The sequence below is a fragment of the Triticum aestivum genome, chromosome 4A (genome assembly GCF_018294505.1).
Source record: "Triticum aestivum cultivar Chinese Spring chromosome 4A, IWGSC CS RefSeq v2.1, whole genome shotgun sequence".
In the NCBI taxonomy this organism is placed as follows: Eukaryota; Viridiplantae; Streptophyta; class Magnoliopsida; order Poales; family Poaceae; genus Triticum; species Triticum aestivum.
Genome location: NC_057803.1, coordinates 728,884,228 through 728,897,892, shown reverse-complemented (window position 1 = coordinate 728,897,892; position 13,665 = coordinate 728,884,228).

Here is a 13,665-nt window from a genome sequence, read left to right as displayed (position 1 = left end):
TTTCATATATTGTGTTAGCTAGCTAATTAATAGAGAGAAGTGTTCTCTCTTATGTCCGTGCTTGGTCGACGCTACGTACTGTACATAGAGAGGCCCTCGACAAGCTAGCTAGTAAGAAAATGAAGGGAACCATTAAGTACAGAAGTTCGTCATGCATATCGAGAGAAGTGATCGATCGACCTCTCCTTCTCTGAGAGATTGGCCGAACAACAAGGTTTCGTATTATCTATCCGACGCTACTGGCTACATACATATACAATATGTAAGATCTCTTACAATCCCCTAGCATTTGAAATGAACTTCCACATGGTATTCTCCGGCTTTATTGATGACGTGGTCAAGAAAGAATCCCGCCAATTTCTCTTGAATTGCTTTCATGCGATCTTGTTCTAGGAGTTCATTCCGCATCTGCCACGTCTAATTTGAAGAAGGGGGTTAATACATATATATGAATTAAACTCAACATAAATGATGGTGTAATAAAATGAAATTGTGAATATTATTGCTTACGCACTTCATATTGTCTTTTAGAGTAGCCCTGCTTATTTTTCAAAGTCGCGTTGTAGATGAACTCGCACACGTAGTATCCACAGTAATTATTCCCTTGTTCCTGCCACAAGCACTTTATGAGAAATAGAGGTCAATCAAACTGATAATGAAGCATTATAAATGGCATTGATGAAAGTATAGCTATAGAATCAACGGGAGATGCGCGCAACTAGCTAGCTAGTAGTACCTACTTTCGGGTATGTATATCGCAGCTCCTTCGGCAGTCCCGGAGCTTCTGCGGTGAACTATTTCCAAACCCTGCAAGACAAAGAAAATAATTATTATTACTTGAGATATCAGGAAATGAACAAAAAGTTGCCGATATGGTGCTATAATGATCGATTGAACTTACTTGTTGAGCATTTTAGTCATGTCAGCAGAGGTTTCGGGATCTTTTCGTCTGGAGTCTAAGACGGTCACTAGTCCCCGCTCAAGCTTAATCTCCAGAAGAACATAGTGGAAGCTGCGCACGCATGCATAACTCATCAATTACATTACTATAACCTCGCTCGAGTAATAAGGGAAACCGAATATGCACACGACAGTAACACTCACTCGAAGTTGTAAGGAAAGAGTATTAAATCTCTGTTTTGATTTTTGATCAACAATTGTAGCAAGTTGGCCTCGGCCTCTTCGGTGTGCTTTTTAACCTGAATTTCATCTATGATATTTGTGCTAATGAGCCCAATATCATACATTTCTTTTTTTCTGCACTCGACGATCTTCAATCTGCATAATATAGTGAGGATAATTAATTATAAATACATGCAATGAAATAGCTGAGCTATATATAGAGACTTAATGATAGAAATAGTACTTACAGACAGTAGAAAAAGACCGTTAATTTATCGAGGGACTTTTGATTGAAGAACTCGAAGAACTCCTCAAATGGAACAGGCAACAGATCAGTTCCAACGAGGTCGTGCTCCTCTTTAATTCTCAGAAACAAAGTATTCGTCCCCCCAGACTCTCTGCAGGTGTTCATGTACTAATTATGGAATCTTCGCATCATCGTTGTTAGAGATTTTTCATCTTTGACGAGAGGCTTCCCGTACTCGTATCTATGTTCGTCCACCTCCATGAAATAAAAATTTACATCATCAGGCAGGTAATCTGCAAGATTGCTATAACCGGGCACCGTCCCCGGAGCATTAGCGATGATGTTGCCATTAGACACATTGAGCGGGGGGCACGATTGATTTGCTTGTTCGCCAAGCTGGGCAATTTTTTTGTATCTGCTCGTTCTTTTAACCTTTGATCACTGACAATACTTCCCGACTGCTCCGCTGCAAGATATGCCTATTCAGTAATGCGCTCATAGTTGGTTCTCGGCAGAGACTTTGGTGGTTTCCTCAGGGCATCGATAGTGCGCTTTGCTTTCACCGGATCTACCTTCTCCTCCGGAGGTGGATGTCTCTTTGCTTTCAACCCTTTAAAGAAGTCCTCCACTTCGGTCCGCAAGATCTTTACGTTTTCCTCCTCGGTCCTCTTGTACGGTAACTTCTCTAGAGGCTTGAGAGAAGGACCGTATCTGTATTGCCTCCCGCCTCTGCTGGCTGTACTGCTAGACGCTGGAGCAGACGGAGCGGCTACATCGTTTGTCTTCTTTTGTGCTTGGTTATGAGGCGGAGGAGAAGGACTACGACGCGCCGGAGAAGCCGGGGCGGCGGCGGGTCTCTTCCGCCCTTGCTAGCAAGGCGGAGAAGGAGGAGGCTGCTGGCTGCTCGGGCGCGCCGGCGCAGGCGGAGAAGGAGGCAGAGTGCTGCCACATGCCAGAGAAGGAGGCCGAGTGCCCTGATCGTCACTCGCCGGAGGAGGAGGCGGTGGAGGAGGCGGAGTGCCCTGACTCACCGGAGGAGGAGGAGGAGGCGTCCAGTTCGGAAGCTTGATGAACTCCTTCTGCCATAGGCATGGAGTCTTCAGAGCAGAACCCAACCGAGTCTCCCCTTCACCGGTAGGGTGGTCAAGCTGGAGGTCCTCAAATCCCTCCGTTATTTCGTCCACCGTCACCCTATCATATCCTTCTGGGATCAGACGACAGTGAAAAGTTGCGCCGGGTTCAGAAGGTCGAACTTGGCCGACGGCCGCCTTGACTTTTAAGTTTTGCCATTGCGTCATAAGGTGGCAATTTTGAGACTCCGTGATAAAATCAACGGGGTAGCTAGCAGGAGCCGTCAAGACATACTCCAGCTGAAGCAGCTCGGTGGAAGCCACGCTGCTTCTCCGCTGAGATGGCTGGGGTAGCTTCGGGGGAAGCTTCCGCAGGTTGTTTGCTGCGATCTGATTCTCGTTCCTCTAGCCCTTGTACCCTTGCGTGCAGCGCCTGTAGTTGGCTATGCTCCACTTTCTTCCTCCTCTCCTGGCATTTGTAACCGCCTGCGTCCAGAAAACCAACATTCCACGGAATGGAGCCTGGCGTGCCTCGTGTCCGTCCAGGGTGCTCAGGATTCCCGAGGGCCATTGTGAGCTCGTCGTTCTCCCTGTGTGGAACGAACGTCCCTTGCTGTGCTGCATTGATATAGTGCCGAAGCCTCTTGACTGGTATTTTCAGTTGCTCGTCCGTCCAATGGCACTTCCCTGATACAGGGTCCAAGGTTCCGCCAGCCCCGAAGAACCAAGTCCGGCAACGGTCTGTCCAGTTCATTGTCCCTGGTGCGATCCCTTTATCAAGCAGATCATTCTCAGCCTTGGCCCACTTAGGCCGGCCTTTGAGGTAGCCACCTGACCCCGTGCGATGGTGAAACTTCTTCTTCGCAGCTGTCGGTGTCAAAACCGGCGGATCTCGGGTAGGGGGTCCCGAACTATGCGTCTAGGCGGATGGTAACAGGAGACAAGGGACACGATGTTTTACCCAGGTTCGGGCCCTCTTGATGGAGGTAAAACCCTACGTCCTACTTGATTAATATTGATGATGTGTGTTACAAGAGTAGATCTACCACGAGATCAAGGAGGCTAAACCCTAGAAGCTAGCCTATGGTATGACTGTTGTTCGTCCTACGGACTAAAGCCATCCAGTTTATATAGACACCGGAGAGGGCTAGGGTTACACAGAGTCGGTTACAATGGTAGGAGATCTACATATCCGTATTGCCAAGCTTGCCCTCCATGCCAAGGAAAGTCCCATCCGGACACGGGACGAAGTCTTCAATCTTGTATCTTCATAGTCTTGGAGTCCGACCGATGATGATAGTTCGGCTATCCGGACACCCCCCAGTCCAGGACTCCCTCAGTAGCCCCTGAACCAGGCTTCAATGACGACGAGTCCGGCGCGCATATTGTCTTCGGCATTGCAAGGCGGGTTCCTCCTCTGAATAATTTATGGAAGATTGTGAACACCAGGATAGTGTCTAGCTCTGCAAAATAAATTCCATGCACCACCATAGAGAGAATAATATTTACACAAGTTCAATCTACTGACGTATTCGGTGGCACGACGTCACACCACTACCAAGCCTTTACTTGAATCATTTTTATTGTACCACCTCAGCGTGTTTAGCGAAGCGGTTTCCTTGGCACGTCTTGTCGAAGCAGAGATCGTGTTCCCCTTATTCTGGGATTCCCATCAATACGGACGTGGTTAACCCAACCGCGCCATTGATTGCGGCGCTTGGGAGATAAGCGAGTTTTATCAGGCCGGTGGGGACACATGTTTTTGTCCGCCCATATAAGGGGATCAAGATCCAACCCTTTTACCTGCGCCTTCTTCCTCCTTGGCTTATCCATCTCCACAAACTCGAGCTCCAGCGCCCAAGTCCGCACATCTCACCTCAACCTCCTCCAACTATGTCCGAAGCGGGAGGCAAGTGGATGGCCTCCTCCGTCACGGAGGGGCACATCCAGAAGCTGCGCAGTGCCGGATATTTGTCCAACAACATCGCGCATCGGCTCCCCAACGAGGAGAGCTCATCCCCACCCCCAGGCCCCATGAGAGGGTAGCATTTCTTCCCCATTTCCTCCGCGGACTGGGCTTCCCACTCCATCCCTTTGTCCGGGGGCTCATGTTCTACTACGGCCTGGATTTCCATGATCTGGCCCCGAATTTCATCCTCAACATCTCGGCGTTTATCGTCATGTGTGAGGCCTTCCTCTTCATCCAGCCCCACTTCGGCTTGTGGCTCAAGACCTTCAGTGTCAAGCCAAAGGTTGTGAAGGGAAGCCAAGCGGAGTGCGGAGGCGCCATGGTGGGCAAGATGTCCAACGTTACTTGGCTTGAGGGCACTTTCATGGAAACCATTAAGGGGTGGCAATCGGGGTGGTTCTACATCACTGAGCCGCGTGACCCTGAATGGGCAGCGGCCCCCGAATTCAGATCTGGCATCCCCACACGGCTCACCTCCTGGAAAGAGAGCGGCCGGACATGGTGTGATTCGGAGGAGCTGACCGGACTCCAAGCCTGCATCCAAAAGCTAGTGGACAAGAAGCTCAAGCTTGTCAACGTAGTCCTGGTCATGCTCATCCACCGGATTCTCCCGTGCCAACGATGGGGCTTCAACATGTGGGAGTTCGATCCGGCGCAGCACCAGACTTTGAGTGGGATCTTCGACACTACGTACGAAGATGTCTGGAAGGTGCTGTTCAAAGGCGCCGAGGCTCCCGCATCCGCTACCGAAGATCGCAGATTCAGCTCGCAGCGTCCGTCTTACGAGGTAAGTGATTTTGTCCTTTACGGGACGCTTGTTTTCCATAGTTTGACTCTATGAGGGATCTAAACTCCCTCTCCTTTGACAGGACTGGCTGGCGAAGGCCGAGCAGACTATCTGTCCGGCCCCATTGCCAGAGGACCCAGCGGACGCCCGCTTAATGGGGCTGCTGGCTCCGGCACCCCATGTGGTGCCGGAGAAGAAGGCCAAGAAGAAGGCCACGGGGACTCGGAAGAGTTCCCGTTTTCAGGTGTTATCGGATGATGACTCCGAGGCAGACTCCTCTCGCAAAGGCGAGGAGGAGAAGAAGAAAGCCTCTCCCCCAGCGGGGGGAGGGAAGAAAAGGAAGGTCTCCCCAACGAGAGAGGCCAAAGGGTCCAAGAAGGGAAAACCTCTTTCCCCGGACTGCTCTGCCAACTCCAGCGACGACGACGAGGACTGGCCTCCAAGGGCCAAGCCCCTGGCGAGATCGTAAGTATCCGGACTCCCAAATAACTTAATGGTTTTTCGCCACATAATGTCTTTCTAATGCCGCATACAACCCTGCAGTCCGCCCAAGGATGATCTTCCCGCTTCGTCGAGCGGGTCCTTAGGTGCGTCGGATATGGATTATCTTCCGACCGCCTCCACCCCCCGTGATGTGGACGATGCCGAGGTGGGATCCCGGGAAGGGACCCACCAGGAGGAGGAGGCCCCGGAGGTGTCGCAGAACAACCTCCCGGACTTTGCACCGGACTCAGCCCCGGAACCCATAGTGGCTCTAGAGTCCGGCGGGCGGCCCCTTCGTAAGAAGGGCAAGACCGTGACGCCGGCAGCCTCCGTCCAGCTGAAGGCGCCGAATAGCTTGCTGGAGGCGCTCAATGGCGCATCCATCGAAGAGGAACACCGCACTCTTATGAGTGCGGTGATTCAGAAGGTTCAGCTCGCCAAGAGTGGGCTGACCGAAGCCTGCAGCAGCCTTCTAAAAGGCTTTGAGGTAAGAATTTTGATATATGTAAAATAGTACCGCATAGACAGTAGCCCCTGATGCTCGGTTCGGTGTTCGGAAAGAAAAGCCGGACTGAGGATCTAAAAAGATATACGCAGGAGTCATAAAAAATATGTCAATATGGGATTGCAGGCTGCGCTGCTGACCTCTACCGCACTGACTGCGGAGGTCAATACTTTGAAGGAAAACCTCGAGCGGTCCGAGAACGAGCTCGGCCGTGCCAAGAAGCAGCTCGAGGACAAGGAAGGTGAGTAACACCTTATTAAAATTGTACCTTACAGAAAAGGATTTTGGTTGCAAAAAGAATGACAAGGATAACGTGGGTATTGCAGGGGCCACTAACAAGGTGGCGACCCTGAAGGAGGCGGTGTCCGCGGCCGAACGTAATGCGGCCGCGGAGCGCACCAAGCGAGAGAAGCAGGAGGCGCGGGTGGCGGAGGTACAGCAAGAGCTCCAGGCTCTCGTGGAAAAACACGAGAGTTTGGAGCGTGACCCAAAGACTCGAGAGTCCGAGCTTGCAACTGCTCTTGAGAGTGCCAATGCCGCTAAGGCCGAAGCCTATAAGGCCCTCCAGGAAGTCGAGGCATTGAAGAAAATAGCGGCGGGTAAGGCGTTTTTCATGCAAAGTAAGCATGTGAGTGTGAATTACATATCACTTACCCAGATTCAGAGCTCTCCAGGAGCGTTCGCAGATCTGCCCCGCAGCGTGTCCGATGCTGCCGCTTTCTACAGGGCCGAGGAGGGGAGCTCGACGGAGAAGGTCTTCTGGTCTCAGTATGCTGAGGCCGGACATCCGGTGCCCCTTAGAGACCAGCTGAAGCAGCTGGTCGAGCTCCACAATGTGGCCGAACAGGCCATGAAGGGCCTCATAGTTTGGCTGTGGCCTAAGGAGGCCATGCCTGGGAGCTACTTCGGCCTGGTGCGGCGGCTGGTGGATGCGTGCCCGTGGGTTGAAGTCATCAAGCACTCCGCCTGTATTGAAGGTGCCCATCGGGCCGTTGCCCGCGCAAAGGTGCACTGGGGCAAGATGGATGCCCAGAAGCTTGTGACGGACGCGCCACCGCAGGGCAAGGAGCATGACACGCCCGAGATGTATTATAAGAGTGTCCTGAAGGGTGCCCGCATTATTGCGGGTGAGTGCTCCAAAGATGTAATATTTTAGTAGACTTGCATTTTGTTATCCTGTGCGCTGAAAACTTAGTTCGTATGCGCTAAGCAACGCTTGTTAATTTAAAATATTACCTTCTGTGCGGCTGTTTATCAAATCTGAGAGATGGCAAGTCGTCGGCTTCAGCCCCCATGCCACGAGTGCTGGGGTGTTCGGGATAAACTTGAGCACTCTTGTTCCCATTTTTGGGTCCATCTAGGGAGGCGCTCAACACAACGAACAAGGCAACCGGACTTATAATGCTTGAACACTCTCACTTAGCCATAGAATTCTATAATTTTAAATTTCGGCGAAGCCCCTAGTCTTCGAAAGGCCGAATTTGGGGCGCTATCCACACCTGGGCCGGACAAAGCTGGCTCCTCGCTCTAAGCGGCATAAGTCTTTAGGGACTCGTAAAAAACCTCTCGAACAGCGACCGGCTCTCGCCTCATCATGACGGTCAGTTTTAGCTTTCTCCATTGAGGCGCTCGCCCAGCTCAACTGGGGCGCAATCGTAGTGGTTCTCCTAGTGCTACCTTAGCCGATACAACAGAACGTAAGGTACCAAAACATGGGAGCCGGGAAAACCCAACTATTGACCCAAGACATGATTCGGAGCCGATGCATATAATGCTATAAGTTCGGGGTGCCGCACTTGTGAAAGTGTTCGGACTTATCACACCATGATGCGGGAAACATAAGCCCCTGGTGTATTTAGCCGTATCAAAATGTACAGATGCAACATGTCATAAATGAACATATGTATAAGAAAGAAATGCAATTGGAAGCGAAAAGGTGCGGCATTACTTATTCAAGAAAAGACTGCTGTGAATGCAGAACGATACAAATGGTGCGATAAGCAAGGGATGAGACTATTAAACATGTCCCCCCTCCAGGGGTAGGCTGCGGAATGGTGTATGAAACAGATTTAATGCTCGTAATGGAGACCACCTGGATATTCGTTGTAGGCTTTCTCCTTCCCTGGCTGTTGCATCGTGAGTTCGGCAGGTCTACTGCCGGACAGGGCCTCTGATGAACGGAGTCCTGTGGGTAAAAATAAAAAGAAAAAAAGGAAAAAAGAACGACACACTTGAGAGCCCCTGGTGTGGTTGAGCCGCATTCTGGGCCTATCGTGGTCGTGCCCCTCTCCCCATGCCCATGTTATCTTCAAAGCGTAATGGTGCACGCGAAGGACATGTCTTGACGTTTTGCAGGGGCTGGGGTTGGGGCCGCACTGCTACGCGTGCTCGGAACGTGCCAGGTGGTCTTGTTGTAGGTTACTCCGGGCACGTTTAGCCGTGTCCGGTCGCTTAACGGCCGGACTCGAGAATTGCCTTAAGAGGCTGCACTGTAATTCTGCCGCGAGAGCCGCTGTATGTTCCTCCGTTCGGAGAGAGCATTCAGTATTTCCATTGACCGTGATGACTCCTCGAGGGCCTGGCATCTTGAGCTTGAGGTATGCGTAGTGCGGCACCGCGTTGAACTTTGCAAACGCGGTACGTCCGAGCAGGGCATGATAGCCACTGCGGAATGGAACTATGTCGAAGATTAACTCCTCGCTTTGGAAGTTATCCGGGGATCCGAAGACCACTTCCAGTGTAACTGAGCCTGTACAATTGGCTTCTACACCTGGTATGACGCCTTTAAAGGTCGTCTTGGTAGGTTTAATCCTTGAGGGGTCTATGCCCATTTTGTGCACTGTATCCTGATAAAGCAGATTCAAGCTGCTGCCGCCGTCCATCAGGACTCTGGTGAGGTGAAATCCATCGACGGTTGGGTCTAAAACCAATGCGGCGAATCCGCCGTGGCGGATGCTGGTGGGGTGGTCCCTTCGGTCAAAAGTGATCGAGCAGGAGGACCATGGATTGAACTTTGGGGCAACTGGATCCATCGCGTATACATCCCTGAGTGCACGCTTCCGCTCCCTTTTGGGTATGTGCGTTGCGTATATCATGTTCACCGTCCGCACCTGTGGGGGGAAACCCTTCTGTCCTCTATTGTTCGGCGGTCGGGTCTCTTCCTCGTCATCGCTATGTAGCCCATTCTCATTGTTTTCGGCAATTAACTTGCCTGCCTGCTTGAATACCCAACAGTCCCTGTTGGTGTGGTTGGCTGACTTTTCGGGGGTGCCGTGTATCTGGCACGAGCGGTTGAGTATTCGGTCCAAATTGGACGGACCCGGAGTAGTTCTTTTGAATGGCTTTTTCCGCTGACCGGGTTTAGAGCCTCCGAATCCGGCATTGACTGCCGTATCTTCACTATTATCGCCATTAATGCGGCGTTTGTTTTTGTTGCGACGCGACCTGCCATTATGGTCCTTGATATCTGGACTGCCAGAATTTTTGCTGAGGTTGTTGCTGCGTGCTAGCCAGCTGTCCTCACCCACGCAGAAGCGGGTCATGAGTGATGTGAGGGCTGCCATGGATTTCGGCTTTTCCTGTCCTAGGTGCCGGGCAAGCCACTCGTTGCGGATGTTTTGCTTGAGGGCCGCGAGGGCCTCCGCATCCGGACAGTCGACGATTTGGTTTTTCTTGGTTAAGAACCGTGTCCAGAATTGTCTGGCCGATTCGTCTGGCTGCTGAATTATGTGGCTTAGGTCATCAGCGTCTGGTGGTCGCACACACGTGCCTTGGAAGTTATCGAGGAATGCGGCTTCCAGGTCTTCCCAACTCCCGATTGACTCTGCTGGCAAGCTGTTAAGCCAATGTCAGGCTGGTCCTTTAAGTTTGAGTGGGAGATATTTGATGGTGTGAAGATCGTCACCACGGGCCATGTGGATGTGGAGGAGATAGTCTTCGATCCAAACCGCGGGGTCTGTTGTGCCATCGTAAGATTCAATATTCACGGGTTTAAACCCTTCGGGGATTTGATGATCCATTACTTCATCTGTGAAGCATAGTGGGTGTGCGGCGCCTCTGTATTGGGCGATATCACGACGGAGCTCAAAAGAGCTTTGTCTATTTTGTTCGGCCCGGCCGGACTTACTGTGTCCGGCGCGACGGTTGTCGTCACATATCATGGGGCGCCCACGTGATCCATAGATCGATCTTGATTGTCTTGCCTTATCCTCCAATATATCTCGCAAGTCCGGAGCGTTCCCCTGTGGCCTTGCGCTTTTCGAGCGATGCCGGGGTACGGTTCTAGTGAAGGGCCTGGAGGCCTCTCTGTCGCGACCACGGGGTGGTCGATCAGCCGTATTGTCTGCTGGTGATGCAGGTTCATACGCCTCCTCTTCTAATCGGGGGAGCAGCTTGCGTTTAGGGTAGCTTTTGGAGGGGCGTTCGAGCTCATGCTCTTCGGCCGCGAGGACTTCAGTCCATCTGTCGGCTAGCAGATCTTGATCAGCTCTAAGCTGTTGCTGCTTTTTCTTGAGGCTGTTTGTCGTGGCCATAAGCCTGCGTTTGAAACGCTCTTGTTCGGCGGGATCCTCAGGCACGACGAATTCGTCATCGTTGAGGCTTGCCTCGTCTCCGGAGGGAGGCATATAATCCTCTACCTCTTCTTCTGCCGCTCTCTCGTGAGGGCTGGCGTCTCCGTCCTCCTGTGCTGAATCTTGCTGGAGTGGGTTGTCTTCGGCACTGTCTGGGGTGTTATTATCTCTGGTGCCGGAATCTTCATTCTTGCTGTGGCGGGATTTAGAGCGGCGCCGCTGACGCCGGCGCTTGGGCTGTTTCTTGGAGGGGTCATCCTTCGCTGTTCCTTCGCCATTCCCATCCTTTGGGATATCCATCATGTATATGTCATATGATGAGGTGGCTTTCCTGTGCCCGGTAGGCGCTGGTTCTTGGTTGTCTCCGGCATCGTCGTCCATACCGTCGATGTCGTCGGAGTCATAGTCTAGCATGTCGGTTAGATCGTCGACAGTGGCTACTAAGTGGGTGGTGGGTGGGCTTTGAATTTCTTTGTCGTCCGCATCCCAACCGTCCTGACCGCAGTCCGGCCAGGGCTCTCCTGATAACGAGAGATACTTTAGCGAACTCAAGATGTCGCCAAAAGGTGAGTGTTGAAAGATGTCCGCCGCGGTGAACTCCATGGTCGGCGCCCAATCGGATTCGATCGGAGGGGGCGCGGGAGGTTCATAGTCCGGCGAGGAGTCCGGCACCTCGGAGTCACAAGGTTCATGAGGGACAAGGTCAGTCTTCGGCTCTATCGCTGTAGAGGTTGCAGCCCCCGAGGCGGCGTCTAGCCATCCGTCCTCGATCTGCGCAGCCGGCTCCAAATTGAAGATCGGAGCGGACTCGAGTGCGGCCTCCAGGATACTGTCTAGCTGCAGAGCTAAATCATGCTCGTCGCGACAGTGCGGCATGCTCGGCTGTGGCTCGAACCCATCGAGGATCAAGTCCCCGCGGATGTTAGCCGTGAAGTTCAAACTTCCAAATCTGACCTGACGGCCAGGGGCGTAGCTTTCGGTCTGCTCCAGATGGCCAAGCGAATTGGCCCGCAGCGCAAAGCCGCCGAATACGAAGATTTGTCCGGGAAGGAAGGTCTCACCCTAGACTGCATCGTTGATGATGATCGAAGAAGCCATCGAGCCTATCGGTGATGACACAGAGGAACTCTCAATGAAAGCACCAATGTAGGTGTCAAAACCGGCGGATCTCGGGTAGGGGGTCCCGAACTGTGCGTCTAGGTGGATGGTAACAGGAGACAAGGGACACGATGTTTTACCCAGGTTCGGGCCCTCTTGATGGAGGTAAAACCCTACGTCCTGCTTGATTAATATTGATGATGTGTGTTACAAGAGTAGATCTACCACGAGATCAAGGAGGCTAAACCCTAGAAGCTAGCCTATGGTATGATTGTTGTTCTTCCTACGGACTAAAGCCATCCGGTTTATATAGACACCGGAGAGGGCTAGGGTTACACAGAGTCGGTTACAATGGTAGGAGATATACATATCCGTATCGCCAAGCTTGCCCTCCATGCCAAGGAAAGTCCCATCCGGACACGGGACGAAGTCTTCAATCTTGTATCTTCATAGTCTTGGAGTCCGGCCGATGATGATAGTTCGTCTATCCGGACACCCCCCAGTCCAGGACTCCCTCAACAGCATTTTGCTTGTTTGTCGCCGGCATCTTCTTACTCTTTTCCGATGTCTTGTGGGCCACAAATGCGGGCCAGTGATCTCTGATCTTCTAATATTTGCCGATGAATTCTGGTGTCTCTTCTTTGTCGACAAACTTTTTCAGCTCTTTGCTCCACCTCCTAAATAGGTCTGCCATCTTCTTAAGAGCAAAAGACTTGATTAATAGCTCTATAACTGGCTTCTCTGGATCCTCCTCTGGCGGTAGGGTGAAATTTGCCTTCAGCTCAGTCCAAAGATAATCTTTCCGCATATCATTGACATAGGACACCTCAGGTTCTTCGTTCTTAGGCTCATACCATTGGTGGATGCTGATCGGGATCTTGTCCCTAACAAGAACCCCGCACTAAGCAGCAAATGCGTTCTTTGTCCGGATGGGTTCAATCGATTCGCCGTCGCGCGCGATTGCTGTGATCTCAAACCTTTCATCTGAGCTCAACTTTTTCTTTGGGCCTCGTCTGCTTACCGAAGTTGTGCTTGATCCGGAGGGCTAGAAAAAAGAAGAAAGACGAGAGTTAATTAATATGTGTACATATACCAAAACAACGAATGCATCAATTAGCTAGTCAGCACAGCCTTAACTAATATATATACCTGGCTAGACTCGGTTCAGTCACCGGAGTCGTCATCACGGTCTCCTTCTTGCACCGTCATTGGTTCACCGGAGCCGTCCTCATGGTCTCCTTCTTGCACCGGCATTGGGTCAAAGGAGCCATCATAATCATAGCCTGCTTCTTCACCAGTCCTTCCAGACCATCGGTGTCCTTCAGAAACGAGAAGACGACATCACTTCCTTTTGCGATTATGTCCCCCAACATCACTTCTGTTGCTTCGTCTCGGGGGGTGTCCATAGTTTCTACAAATATTTACAACATGGCAATTATTATTCAAACATGACAGATATGGATATATTAGTGGCAAACGCAGAACTTGCTAGCTAATCACAGTAAGGAATCATATTAATTAGTGGCCTTGACGCTGCTTCTCTAGGGTTTGGGGTGGCCTTGACAACACTTCAAGGGGGTAATATCGACAACAACGAGATACATACATGGGAAAATAATGTTATCGGGGAGGGGGTATATCGACCCCCCCACGTGTTGAAGTTATCGGGAGGGGGTATATCGACCCCCCCACGTGTTGAAGTTATCGGGAGGGGTTTATATCGACAACGACGACATACGTACATGGGAAAATAATATTATCGGGGAGGGGGTATATCGACCCCCCCAAGTGTTGAAGTTATCGGGAGGGGGTA